This window comes from Phocoena phocoena, chromosome 2 (assembly GCF_963924675.1).
Source record: "Phocoena phocoena chromosome 2, mPhoPho1.1, whole genome shotgun sequence".
NCBI lineage: Eukaryota > Metazoa > Chordata > Mammalia > Artiodactyla > Phocoenidae > Phocoena > Phocoena phocoena.
The window spans coordinates 172870569-172884906 of record NC_089220.1 but is presented as its reverse complement, the minus strand read 5'-3'; the positions used below and the strand labels follow the sequence as shown (position 1 = coordinate 172884906).

General features: G+C 43.5%; 1 protein-coding gene and 1 pseudogene across 1 annotated transcript in view; both read left to right on the top strand.

Moving 5' to 3' along the window:
* ST8SIA6 (ST8 alpha-N-acetyl-neuraminide alpha-2,8-sialyltransferase 6) overlaps positions 1 to 14338 on the top strand; it is a 134631-nt gene that overhangs the window by 19602 nt on the left and 100691 nt on the right. The gene's annotated exons all lie outside the window — the stretch shown is intronic.
* LOC136118901 (small ribosomal subunit protein eS26 pseudogene) lies at positions 1625 to 1970 on the top strand (annotated as a pseudogene).

Sequence of the window (14338 nt, the reverse complement as noted above, 5' to 3'; positions counted from 1 at the left end):
ATACAGTAGTAAATAACCAAGAGATCACTGAAGAAATCAAAGAGGAAATCAAAATATAGCTAGCAACAAATGACAATGAAAACACGACGACCCAAAACCTATGGGATGCAGCAAAAGCAGTTCTAAGAGTGAAGTTTATAGCAATACAATCCTACCTCAAGAAACAGGAAACATCTCAAATAAACAACCTAACCTTGCACCTAAAGCAATTAGAGAAAGAAAAACAAAAAAACCCCAAAGTTAGCAGAAGGAAAGAAATCATAAAAATCAGATCAGAAATAAATGAAAAAGAACCGAAGGAAACGATAGCAAAGACCAGTAAAACTAAAAGCTGGTTCTTTGAGAAGATAAACAAAATTGATAAACCATTAGCCAGACTAACCAAGAAAAAAAGGGAGAAGACTCAAAACAGAATTAGAAATGAAAAAGGAGAAGTAACAACTGACACTGCAGAAATACAAAGGATCATGAGTGCTACATTTAGCTTTTTAATTAATTAATTAATTTATTGGCTGTGTTGGGTCTTCGTTGCTGCGTGTGGGCTTTCTTTAGTTGCGGCGAGTGGGGGCTACTCTTCGAGCAGGAGCTACTCTTCATTGCGATGTGTGGCTTCTCATTGCAGTGTCTTCTCTTGTTGTGAAGCGTGGGCTCTAGACATGCGGGCTTCAGTAGTTGCAGCTCACAGGCTCTAGAGCGCAGGCTCAGTAGTTGTGGCACGTGGGCTTAGTTGCCCCAAGGCATATGGGATCTTCCTGGACCAGGGCTCGAACCCGTGTCCTCTGCATTGGCAGGTGGATTCTTAACCAGTGCGCCACCAGGGAAGTCCCAAGCTCTCTTGAGGCCCCAGGAGGCCTTTTGGGGCCCGGAGTTAGGTCAGGTTGGTTAGGTGCTCTCTCCCTTAGAGGCTGAGCCTGGCTTGGTGTCCAGGAAGTACTTCATTGCTCTCCATATTTGCTACAACTGAGGGAAGACTGATCTCCAGAGGGCTGAAGGAGCAAATTGGTGGATTCAGTATATGGTTGCCAAACCGATTTTCCAGAAAGAGTGAGGCATAGAGATTTTTTCATCTTGAGCCAGTTTTTAAAGCTATATTAAAGTATAATTTACATGTACTAAACTGCATATGTTTGAAGTATTACAAGTTAATACGTTTTCACCTAGGTATGAACCTCGAAACCATCATCAGAGTTCTGATAATGTCCATATTTACCTCATGTCCTATTATTATCTCTTCTTGCCCTTCCCATCTCTCCAGGTAACCACTGATGTCCTTTCCCTTAGAATAGATACGTTTGCATTTTCTTGAATTTATCTGACTGGAATCATAAACTGTTTACTGGGTTTTTCTTCTGGTTTCCTTTGTTTCATAATTATTTGAGATTCATCAGTGATATAAACGAATAGCTCATCTCTTTTCTTTTTGATGAGTAGCATTCTTATCTGGATGTACCACTGTTAGTTTACACGTTCATCTTTTTATGGACGTTTAGGTTATTTCTAGGTTTTCACTCTTGAAAATAAAGCTGCTACAAAAAATAAATATATATATACACACACACACACACACACACACACATATATATATCAACAATATTTAAACCTCTCTCACCTCCTCGCTTCCAAGATGACCAAGAAAAGAAGGAATAATGGTCGTGCCGAAAAGGGCCGCGGCCACGTACAGCCTATTCACCGCACCAGCTGTGCCGGATGCGTGCCCAGGGATAAGGCCGTTAAGAAGTCCGTCATTCGGAACATCGTAGAGGCCGCGGCGGTCAGAGACATTTCCAAAGCGAGCGTTTTTGACACCTATCTGCTTCCCAAGCTGTATGTGAAACTGCATTACTGCGTGAGTTGTGCCGTTCACAGCAATGTAGTCGAGTCGTTCTCAGGAAGCCCGGAAGGACCGAACACCTCCACCCTGATTTAGACCTGTGGGTGCTGCCCCGTGACCTCCGCCAAAGCCCATGTAAGGAGCTAAGTCCTTGAAGACTGAAGAAATACTGTCCCTGGGAAGACAATAAAGTGGAAATTATACTTTAAAAAAAAAAAAAAGTAGGTACTGTCTACCTTTTTAAAAAAATTTTTCAGATCTTTTATCTGTTATGTAAAATTCACATTTTAAAACCATGGATACAGGAATTACAATCACAGTTCCTTGGCACCATGGTAGCATTACGGTGGTAGTGCTCCTAGATGAGGGAGTGGTATGTGAAGTTCACAAAGTACAAGTTGACAGTTCTGTAGCATAAACTCCAACATTAGTAAAATGATTTTTAGATGAAAGTCAAAACAAAATGGAGCAACTTGTATTACTGTCATAAAAGCCTGCCTACCAAAAGCCCAAATCATTGGCGATGACGAGTTTTGAGTGGCAAAGAATTTAAAGGGGGACTAAAAATCATGGTTTATTTGTTGAACGAAACCAGCCTTGGAATTTAAGAAAATCACATTTTAAAGTTTAAGCACAGTTATAAAAAACAGTCTTTGAAAATTTTCATTTTTGCTTATTCTCATTTTCAGCAGTCATAAAAACATGAATCTAATCCCATCAGTACAAGACAGTTCCAAGAATATAATTCATGTCTCAAATATTCCTATCAGAGCATTAAGGATCACCTATAAATCGGTATGTCAGTTCTAACTGAAAACCGAAAACTGGATTAGGGAGAAGATAAATCTGAAAGTAAAATAATGGTTTCATACTTTGGCAGTTTAGAAAATTAAATAATTTTAAACCTCAATGGAAGAGTGTACCGCAAGGAAACAATCCAAAACAACAACAACAACAAATCAATATATTTTTTTCACTTTTACAATTCAGTTTATTTGCTGTTTTACAACTTATATTTCCAAAGGCTTTACAATGTCATATTTTCTTGTTTTTTGATATAATGCTTTAATAGTTCAATCAAGAGAGATACCATATGATGCAATATTTAGCTCTTCCTTGAAGCTGGAACTCAGCAATTTGTTTCCTCTAGAGCTGCTGGGTATTGCCTAAACTTTATAACATCTGCCTCGAATCTCTGTTACTTTGCAGGGGAACTTAGTTTTTGATCTCTCACAGTTAACATTCCAATGATTTGTGAGAGGCTCTCCTGGACTCCAGTCCCTCTGGCTTGGTCATAGTGTGCTTTCTTTGGAGGCTGACACCAGTGCTTTCACAGCCATCCTGTCGTTTCAACTGGTAAACCGCAGGGATGACGCGCTCATATTCACCACCAGCTTGTAATAACCTGTACTTATTTCTGGTGGGCCAGACCATCAGCTGGGGAGGGACAGAGCACCCAGGTGGTATCCTGATTATCCTTCCAGCCTTCCGATAAGACCTTCCTTTGGAAGATGTCAGAGGGCCCTGTGGACTCACTTCTTCAAGGAGGCATTCTACCTCATGCATTTCATCTTCAACTTCCAACTCAAGAGTCTTCTGAATCCTCCGCCACCCCATCAGGAACATCAGCGACACCAGCTCCTGCCGGGTCAGTGTTCCACAGAACCAAGTCATTCGGAAGTCAGAGCTGAAAACGGATGCTGGGGAAGAGTGCTGAAGACCCCAGGGGATGGTGGAGTGTCGCCATCTGGCTTCACTTTTTGCACCAATTCTCCCCACCTCCAAGGGCAAAAAGATATGATGAGTTTTCTGAAAGGTTCTCACCATTCGAGACTGGCCTGATTTGAAGAGCAGATTCCAGTGCCAACAGTGACATAAATGTCCCTGTTTACCCACAGTCCTACAAATGCTGAATTAATTTACACTGACCGATCTTAACAGGTGTGCTGTGCCACCTCAGCTTTCATCTGCTTCTCTCCTTTCTCCTGACGTTGAACCTTCCCTCTGAAGTGCTGTTAACTAAGCCCTGTGAGGGCCCCTTGGAGCCCCTTACTCCCTGACAGTGTCAGCTCTCAGTTCCGCTCCCTCGTTTCCTCCTGTATGAGTTCCTCTCCTAAATGCAAGCCTTTCCCCAACTTCTGTTCTCGGCCATCTTTCCTCTCAAGATCCCGTGCACATCCACGATGTCAGCTGTCTTCCTCTGGAGAAAGCAGTGCGGTCAAACAGAAGGTGACTGTCAGGTCAGAGACGAACGTTCTGGGTTGAAGCCCAGCTTCCCGACTTCCTCCTTGTCTGCCTGGGTCAGGTCTGGCATCCTCTGTGCCTCAACTTCCACATCATTAAAGTGGGGTTGTACTGTCTAAAAAAAAATTAAGTACTTTTTAAAAATTTTATTTTATTTTTGGCTATGTTGGGTCTTTGTTGCTGTGCGCGGGCTTTCTCTAGTTGCGGTGAGCGGGGGCTACTCTTCGTTGTGGTGTGCGGGCTTCTCGTTGCGTGGCTTCTCTTGTTGCAGAGCACGGGCTCTGGGCATGCGGGCTTCAGTAGTTGTGGCAGGTGGGCTCTAGAGCGCAGGCTCAGTAGTTGTGGTGCATGGGCTTAGTTGCTCCACAGCATGTGGTATCTTCCCAGACCAGGGCTCGAACCCATGTCCCCTGCCTTGGCAGGCGGATTTTTGACCACTGCGCCACCAGGGAAGTCCCATAAATGAGTTTTTAAAAGTTGATTTTTCTGAACTTCACTGACCTTCATGGCTGTGGATTACCCTGAAATCCATAAAAGTCCTGGCAGCATTTCCTCTAAGCTCAGAACACAGTGGTGAGGTAATAACAACCGTACCTTTGCTACTTTTGCAACAGTACTCTGGAATTGAGCATAATAGGTGGAGGAGGTGGTAGGGGAATCACCTCTTCTGCCTTCTTAGTTTGCACAGTAAAGTGGAAAATCCGGGCTCAAATCCAGGACAGTCTGACTAGAGCCCACTTCAACCACTGAACTCCAATAATTTGTTTACGCATCTTATTTAAGTCCACGTAAGTCAGTTGAGAATCATGTAGTACCTTTGTCCTACTGGCACAGCCCAGCACAGCGCAACGCCAGGTGAGGAGCTTACCCACGCAGCCCAGCACCTTCCAGCATTCTCAGGACCAGCCGCTCGCTGCTGCCCTTGCTCTGGCCGCCGAGCAAAACACAGGCACCCCCTGCCTCCTACACGCTTCTCATCTTTCCCGTTGGAGGAGGTCGCCTGTAGATCCAGGCTGGGCATTACAGTCTGCCTGGTTGGAGAGTCAGTTGTGGGTTGAGCCCCACCTCACCTCTTTCCTGCTGTCAGCTGGAGTAGGTAAACAGCAGACGGTCATCAGAGCAGCTAAAGCCTCAGTTTCCTTAACTGTTAAAGAGAAAATTTTTGATGGAGCTCATCCTCCAGTAGCTTCCTGAAAAAGGATGCATAAAGTGTTCCAGTGAAGGACCTTTTCCAGGATACTCAACGATGACAGTTGCCAAGTCCTGTAGTAGGTCCTGGATGAGGAAGCCTTGACTCATGGGACATAACAGCATTGCCGGATGCCTGGTACATTTAAGAAACCTGACTGCATAAGAAGCACTTTACTATGGGCACAGGATGTTACCTGGAATCAGAGAAATAAACGATCCTGACTTTTCTTGATTTTATATGGTAAAAAGTCTAACTACTTTTTGTAACAGTACTCTGTACTAATGATGGTCAGCTGTTTACTTTTATTTGTATTATTAATATTCACAACTTATTTCCTAATTAAATATTTAAAAGTTCTCGTGCTAATTCTGGTGTTAAAAACTTTTAAAATCTCTATAAATCTGGTTTTGAGACAATTGATAGTAATTGACTTTCTTTGTTACAACCAATTGCTGAGTAATAAAATGCACTTTTCAAAACAAAACAAAACAGAATCAAGAGGTTTAAATCTCGGTGATAACGCAGTTGTCTGTAGAAGCAACTCTATGCCAATAAAATGGACAACCTGGAAGAAATGGACAAATTCTTAGAAAAGCACATCCTTCCGAGACTGAACCAGGAAGAAATAGAAAATATAAACAGACCAGTTGAGACTGTGATTAACAGTCTGCCAACAAACAAAAGCCCAGGACCAGATGGCTTCACAGGCAAATTCTGTCAAACATTTAGAGAAGAGCTAAAACCTATCCTTCTCAAACCCTTCCAAATTACAGCGGAGGGAGGAACACTCACAAACTCATTCTATGAGGCCACCATCACCCTAATACCAAAACCAGACAAAGATATCACAAGGAAAGAAAACTACAGGCCAATATCACTGATGAACATAGATGCAAAAATCCTCAACAAGATACTAGCAAACAGAATGCAACAGCACATTAAAAGGATCATACACCATGATCAAGTGGAGTTTATCCCAGGAATGCAGGGATTCTTCAATATACGCAAATCAATCAATGTGATACACCATATTAACAAATTGAAGGAGAAAAACCATATGATCATCTCAATAGATGCAGAAGAAGCTTTCGACAAAATTCAACACCCATTTATGATAAAAGCCCTCCAGAAAGTAGGCATAGAGGGAACTTACCTCAACGTAATAAAGTCCATATATGACAAACCCACAGCCAACATTGTTCTCAGTGGTGAAAAACTGAAACCATTTCCTCTAAGATCAGGAACAAGACAAGGTTGCCCACTCTCACCACTCTTATTCGACATAGTTTTGGAAGTTTTAGCCACAGCAGTCACAGATGAAAAAGAAACAAAAGGAAACCAACAGTGACAGGAGTAAAACTGTCACTGTTTGCAGATGAGATGATACTACACATAGAGAATCCTAAAGATGCTACCAGAAAACTACTAGAGCTAATCAATGAATTTGGTAGAGTAGCAGGATACAAAATTAATGCACAGAAATCTCTTGCATTCCTATACACTAATGATGAAAAATCTGAAAGAGAAATTAAGGAAACACTCCCATTTACCACTGCAACAAAAAGGATAAAATACCTAGGAATAAACCTACCTAAGGAGACAAAAGACCTGTATGCAGAAAACTGTGAGACACTAATGAAAGAAATTAAAGATGATACAAACAGATGGAGAGATACACCATGTTCTTGGATTGGAAGAATCAATATTGTGAAAATGACTATACTACCCAAAGCAACCTACAGATTCACTGCAATCCCTATCAAACTACCAATGGCATTTTTCACAGAACTAGAGCAAAAATGTTCACAATTTGTATGGAAACACCAATGACCCCAAACAGCCAAAGCAATCTTGAGAAAGAAAAATGGAGCTGGAGGAATCAGGCTCCCAGGTTTCAGACTATCCTACAAAGCTACAGTAAGCAAGACAGTGTGGTACTGGCACCAAAACAGAAATATAGATCAATGGAACAGACTAGAAAGCCCAGAGATAAAACAAATACTGTACACTAACACATATATATAGTATCTATAAAAAAAAAAAAGGTTCTGAAGAAACTAGGGGCAGGAAAAGAATTAAGATGCAGACGTAGAGAATGGACTTGAGGATGCGGGGAGGGGGAAGGGTAAGCTGTGACAAAGCGAGAGAGAGGCATGGACATATATACACTACCAAACGTAAGGTAGATAGCTAGTGGGAAGCAGCCGCATAGCACAGGGAGATCAGCTCGGTGTTCTGTGACCACCTAGAGGGGTGGGAGGGAGGGAGACGCAAGAGGGAAGAGATATGGGAACATATGTATAACTGATTCACTTTGTTATAAAGCAGAAACTAACACACCATTGTAAAGCAATTATACTCCAATAAAGATGTTAAAAAAAAGAGTTTGACAGTTTCTTAGAAAGTTAAACATAAACTTGTCATATGACCCAGGAGTTCGACTCCTATGTATTTACCCAAGATCAGTATAAACATAGGTTCACACAGATGACTTGTATGTCATTGTTTATACCAACATTATTTATAATATTCAAACAATGGAAACAATCCACATGTCCATCAACTGGTGAAAAGATAAACAAAACAGTGTATCTGTACATGAAATACTGTTCAGCAATAAGAAGGAATGAAATACGAATATAACATAATATGCTACAACACAGATGAACCTCAAAAACATTATGCTAAGTGGAAGAAGCCATACACAAAATAACATATGAAACAGACACAAGTAGATCAGTGGTTACCTGGGGTGGAAAGTGGGGTAGAAATTAGCTACAAGGAATCTTTTGGGGTCGATGGATACATTCTAAAGCCAGGATGTGGTGATGGTTGTGTAAATCTATACAGTTACTAAATATCGTTAAATTGTGATATTTAAATATCATTAAATGTCATTAATTGAGCTTTTTATGTTCAGGAAACTTTGTGAGAACATACATGTTTTCATCCACGGTGCTTTGCGCTATGTGTAAGCTTTATGTAGTGTGTGTGTCTACCTGGGTGGAAGCTGATGCATGTAAATAATGCTGTACTGTTGGAATGTGCAGAGAAGTATTTCTGAAGAGCACCAAGTTTAAAAAGTCTTCTATGTAGTTACCCACAACATTGAGAAATAGATGTGCAAAGTTCCCCCTTAGTGGTGGGTGTGTGTGTGGGAGGTACAAACTATTGGGTATAAAATAGGCTACAAGGATGTGTTGTACAGCACAGGGAATATAGCCAATATTTTGTAATAACTGTAAATGGAGTGTAACCTTTAAAAATTGAATAGAAAGTAAATTAAATAAACAACAAAAAAACTCCAAAGTTCCCCCATTAGCATTCAGATTTCCTACACTTTTTTCATGTTTTCTAAATAGTTCGTCAGGTTTGAAATGCTGTTTATTTAAGATAGAGAATAATCACCCAGATGTGAGTATGTATGATGCATAGGTTGTTGTATTAAGCTCCACAAAATCAAGGAGAATTTTTTTTAAAATTATGGAACAGCAATTATCGGGCTGCTCCCAGGTGATGGTCTTAGCAGCTTTATCTGTACGACTTCACTGAATTCTCACAGGGACACTCTTCTGTAGTACTCTTGCTATCCTTGTACAGAAGGAGACACTGAGACCAGAGGGCTTAGTCACTTGTCCCAGGCCACATAGCCAAGAGGGGCAGCTGATGGACCTCGGAGTCTTTGCTCCAGATGGAGAAACAGGGGCTGGTCACACTGCGTCCCATGTTGAATGCAGGGTGATCTTTCCAGACATTTAGGGGACTGTGGGAGGAAATGTCAGGGAGTGGTCATGAACGACTGAGACACGTGGGGACGAAGGGCCTTGGGGACATGTGGGGATGAGAGCCTGGGAGGCAGGGGACCAGCCCAGAGGGGACCATTGAATCCCTCCAGACCGCAAAGGCAGAGTAATGAACAAGGATGCAAAGTAGACCAAGCACGGAGAGTGCGGCTTTAACAGCTAGCCAGAGGCCCATGTCCCTGTGCTCCAGGGTGCTAATCCAGGGCCCAGGGTGCTAATCCACCCCATGATGCTAATCCAGGCCCCAGGATGCTAATCCAGACCCCATGATGCTAATCCAGGGCCCACGGTGCTAATCCAGGGCCCAGGATGCTAATCCAGACCCCACGATGCTAATCCAGGGCCCACGATGCTAAGCCAGGCCCCAGGGTGCTAATCCAGGCCCCAGTGTGGTAATCCAGACCACTCTTGAAAGGAACCCGCCCTCCCCCAAGAGCTTGTTCAGCGTGGATGGGAGATTAGAGCCAGTTCCGTCTGTGTGTGTGAGCAAAGAGTCTGTGCCGGCCTCAGGGACTGAGGCTGTCTACCGGTGGCCACCTCCAGAAAGTAGCCCTCTCAGTTTACAAGGAAAACCACAAACCAGGTCATAAAAAGTACACTGAGACTCCACGATTTACTTTACCCAAGTGGGAAGTAACCAACGCAGATAGCTTACTTCTCCTCAGGTTTATTTAGTACGAGTGAGTGAGTGAGGCACAGATCTTCCCTTTGTTCCCACCTGGTACATCATGTTTGCGAGATTGTACCGTACATTGAGGAACATCCGAGGAACACACACACCCACCACCCTCACCACGCATTTCATTAATAGCAAGTCTCCTAAGAATGAACTTGTATCCAAACGATTCTCTCCTGACTCACCCACAAAAGTACTTCAAAGAATCTTGTGACTATTTGAAAATATTCTCCCTAGCAGTACTGCTTCTGGCACCCGGTTGAAGGTTCCTAATGGCTTCATTCATCCATCCGGCAGATATTCACGCTGTAGGAAACTTCTGCTCTTATCTCAGAGCTGGATGGATATGCAGTGGTACCTAATTTGACTTGGATGAAAACAGCCTGCTTTCCTTAGGGAGCAGTTGCTAAGTCCAGCTCAGCGTTTGTGGCAAAGCGCATCCATCCTCTAATTCCAGGTGTTTTCTGAGGCTCCACTTTGGTCGACCAGGGCTCCCGGATCCGTGACAGCCCTGAAGCATCAGTCACTGCTCTCAAGTAGTCCTCAGCCGAGGGGGAGCGGCAGCCACCTGTGATGCCCATCCAGTGTAAGTGCTGTCATGGAAACATGTCCAGGGCAGCGTGGCAGCCCAGGGACGGTTGGACAGGTGAGGGTGCCAGCATGGAGTCTTGAAGCCTAAGTAGAAATCCCACGAGCGGGCCAAAGGGGAAGAAGACATTCATGACGTGTGACGGCTTGGGGGTGTACAAACAAGATGTCTTTGTGAATCTGAAACCCTTTTAGGGAGGCTGGACCTGGGGGTATGAGCAGAGGAGTGGTGGGCAGATGCTAGAAAGCTGGTGTGTGCTTGCCTGTGGGCAGCATACCGTCCGTCCTTAACTGCTAACTTCTCCCTCCTGGTGGGGCTTTCAGTCTCTGCAGAACAGCTCAGAGATATTGTTAAGTGTATCCCTTGACGGGGAAGCAGGACCCTGCCCCAAGGCTGCACAGTTGTTTCTTGGCTTCTCCTCCCTTGCCCCTGCATCCCCTCCCTTCCCTGATGAGCAACTGTTTGAACCTGCTCCTTGGAGCTCAGGGAAGGTCATGGAGACTGAATGAAGCCTGTTTTCTGTAATCAAAGAAATGGGGGACACAGAAAGGCTCTCGTGCCCAGGAACCCCACAGGGTCCTGCTCGGTATCAGGAGGACCACAGCGCCGGCCCCCTGCCCTGTCTCCCAGGGACACCAGAGGGGGGTTACCTGGTTGAGCAGGTACCTGCACTGTGGGGACCTTGCCTGGCGCCAGGGGCCCAGCATCTGTGTGGTTGGGGTCTATTGTGAACATCCCCCGAGCACCGTGCACATGATGGAGTGAAAGGGGAAGGAACTGAGAAACAGGCAGGAGACCATCAGGGCCTGACCTAAAACCCACGTGATGGGAGTGGATGGGAATTTAAGGAGAAACATGATAAGTTTGGATCCTCAGGTGTTGGTGATTGAGTAGAACTGGGGGGTGAAAGGAACCTGGGCAAGGTCACGGGTGTGTGCAGTTATGGACGGTATTAGTCTGCTGTGGCTGATGTAACAGAGTACCACAGACTGAGTGGCTTAAACAACAGACATTTATTTTCTCATTCTTTTTTTAATTGGATTTAGTTCTGGAGGCTAGAAACCTGAGATCAGACTTGGCAGAGTTGTTTTGCTCTGAGGGTTGTGAGGGGAAGGGTCTGTTCCAGGTCTCTCTCCTTGGCTTTAGGTGCCCATCTTCCCCGTGTGCCAGTTTCTTCTTCTTGGAGAGACACTGGTCATTGCTGGATTAGGCTCCACCTGACTGGCCTCAGTTTCACTTAATTACTGCTTCGAAGGCCCATCTCCAAGTAAGGTAACATTCTGAGGTGCCAGTCAGGACTTCAGCATATGAATTTGGGGGTGTGGGGACACAGTTCAGCCCATAACACGAAGACGCAGACAAAGCTGTGAGCAGTGTAAAGTGTACAGTTGTTCATTCTGAGGAATCGTGTAACGAGGTTTGCCTGTACTTCCAGTGACCTGAATGGGTGTGTGTTACTTGTGAGGTGGGAGGGCCTCTTCCAGGGAAAGAATCCCCTGACCTGAATGGAGGCAACAGGTTTTTTTTTTTTTCCAGTATTTTTTTAAATTGAAGTACAGTTGATTTACAATGTTGTTAATTACTGCTGTAGAGCAAGGTGATTCAGTTATATGTATATATATGTTCTTTTTAAAAAATATTCTTTCCTATTATGATTTATCATAGGATATTGAATATAATTTCCTGTGCTATACAGTAGGACCTTGTTGTTTATCCATTCTCTATATAAATGATTACATCTGCTAACCCCAACCTCCCACTCCATCCCTCCCTCAACCACCTCCCTTTTGGCAACCACCAGTCTGTGCTCTATGTCTGTGAGTCGTAGATAGGTTCATTTGGGTCATATTTTAGATTCCACATGTAAGTGATAGCACATGGTATTTGGCTTTCTCTTTCTGCCGTATTTCACTTAGTATGCTAATCTCTAGTTGCATCCATGTTGCTGCAAATGGCATTATTTCACTCTTTTTTATGTCTGAGTAGTATTCCATTGTATATATGTACCACATCTTCTTTATCCGTTAATCTATTGATGGACATTTAGGTTGTTTCCATGTCTTGGCTATCGTGAACAGTACTGCTATGAATGTAGGGGTGCGTGTATCCTTTTGAATTATAGTTTGTCTGGATGTATGCCCAGGAGTGGGATTGCCGGATCATAGAGGCAGCAGGCCTTAACGTAGTTCTGGAAATTTAGATTTTCTCAAGGTGAGTGCAATTCCTCCGGCTTCTCATAGCTGACGTCTGGGAGAGACTAGCTGAGGGTCAGGGGGTTTCAGCAGGATATTTCAGGAGCGGTCATGGTCTAGTGGTTGGAGCTCTGGATGGGGGGTGTGTGTGATAGATTATTTTGAGCCAAAAGGAATAAAACTGCTTAAGAGGCAGGGTGGAGTCAGACGAACCCAAATTTTCATCTCTCCTCAGCCCATCTCTCATAGTCAGCTCAGGCTTCTGTAACAAAGTACCATGGACTAGATGGCGTAAACGACAGAAATTTATTTCTCAGAGTTCTGGAGGCTGAAGTCCAAGATCGGGGCCAACATGGTCGGGTTCTGATGAGGGCTCTCTTCCTAGCTTGCAAACGGCAGCCCTTCTCACTGTGTCCTCACGTGATAGGGAGATAGAGATAGAGGCAGAGTCCGAGACAGAGAGAGAGACAGAGTCTGAGACAGAGACAGAATCTGAGACAGAGAGAGAGACAGAGACAGAGTCTGAGACAGAGAGAGAGACAGAGTCTGAGACAGAGAGACAGAGACAGAGAGAGAGAGACAGAGTCTGAGACAGAGAGAGAGAAACAGAGTCCGAGACAGAGAGAGAGACAGAGACCGAGACAGAGAGAGAGACAGAGAGAAAGACGGAGTCAGAGACAGAGAGAGAGACAGAGTCAGAGACAGAGAGAGAGACAGAGTCAGACACAGAGTCAAAAACAGAGAGAGACAGAGTGCAAGACAGAGAGACAGAGTCAGAGACAGAGTCAGAGACAGAGTCAGAGACAGAGGTAGACAGAGTCAGAGAGCTCTCTGGTGTCTCTTCTTATAAGGGTACTGATCTCATCAGAGGGTCCCACCTGCATGAACTCATGTAACCTTCACATGGGAAAGGGGCTAATGGTCTCTCTGGAGCCTCTTCTGATCTGTTTCCCAAGGGCTCCACGCTCATGACTTCATCACTTCCCAAAGGCCCCATCTCCAAAGAACATTGTACTGGGGGTTTGGGTTTCAGCATATGAATTGGGGGAGGGAACACAAACATTCAGTACATAACAGTCCTTTAGACTTTTACCTGCCTTGTCACTGACACCCTACATCAATCTCTCAAGGTGGTTGGAAGGTTAAATGAGGTAACGTGATGCACTCAGATGATGCATTTATTCTACCACATTTCATCAGAGCCTGGCATAGAGGAAATAGTCAATCAGTGAGTCTCAGTTTGTATCACGGTAGAACTCGCAAAGCCAGTTCTTCCCCATTATTGTTTGTCTGTGATGTTCCAGATTATTAATGCCATGTGCTCTAATAAGAATTGAACTTTACCTTATAATTTAGAAACACCTAAATCCTGTGTGTAATTAAATTATATAGTTTGAGAGCCTCTGTGCCCTATTTTTAAGTCAGTTTTTATTGTTTTCTAAGTTGGGTATTAAATAGTTAGAAAACCAAAGGGGTTCTATTAAATCATTTTTCCTAGAAAAAAGTATATGTGTGGTTTAGACTACTGTTAGTGTCTGGTACCTATTAAGTGCTATTTATGTAAGTATTATCTATCAACACTAAAAGACACAATGAAAATTAGCAATTCTCTGCCCCATTTTCCCCACGCCCTGTGGCAATAACTTCCAATCCATTAGCTGTTTTTCTTATATTTACCTCCATATTTCTTCATAAGGTGCTTTAGCTTCTGCTTCCTGATTTTTAAAGTTTAATGAATTTTTAAAGTTTTTAAAGTGGCATTTCATAATTGAACTTTTACATTTAATTATTTCTTTGAAGTCTATTTATGG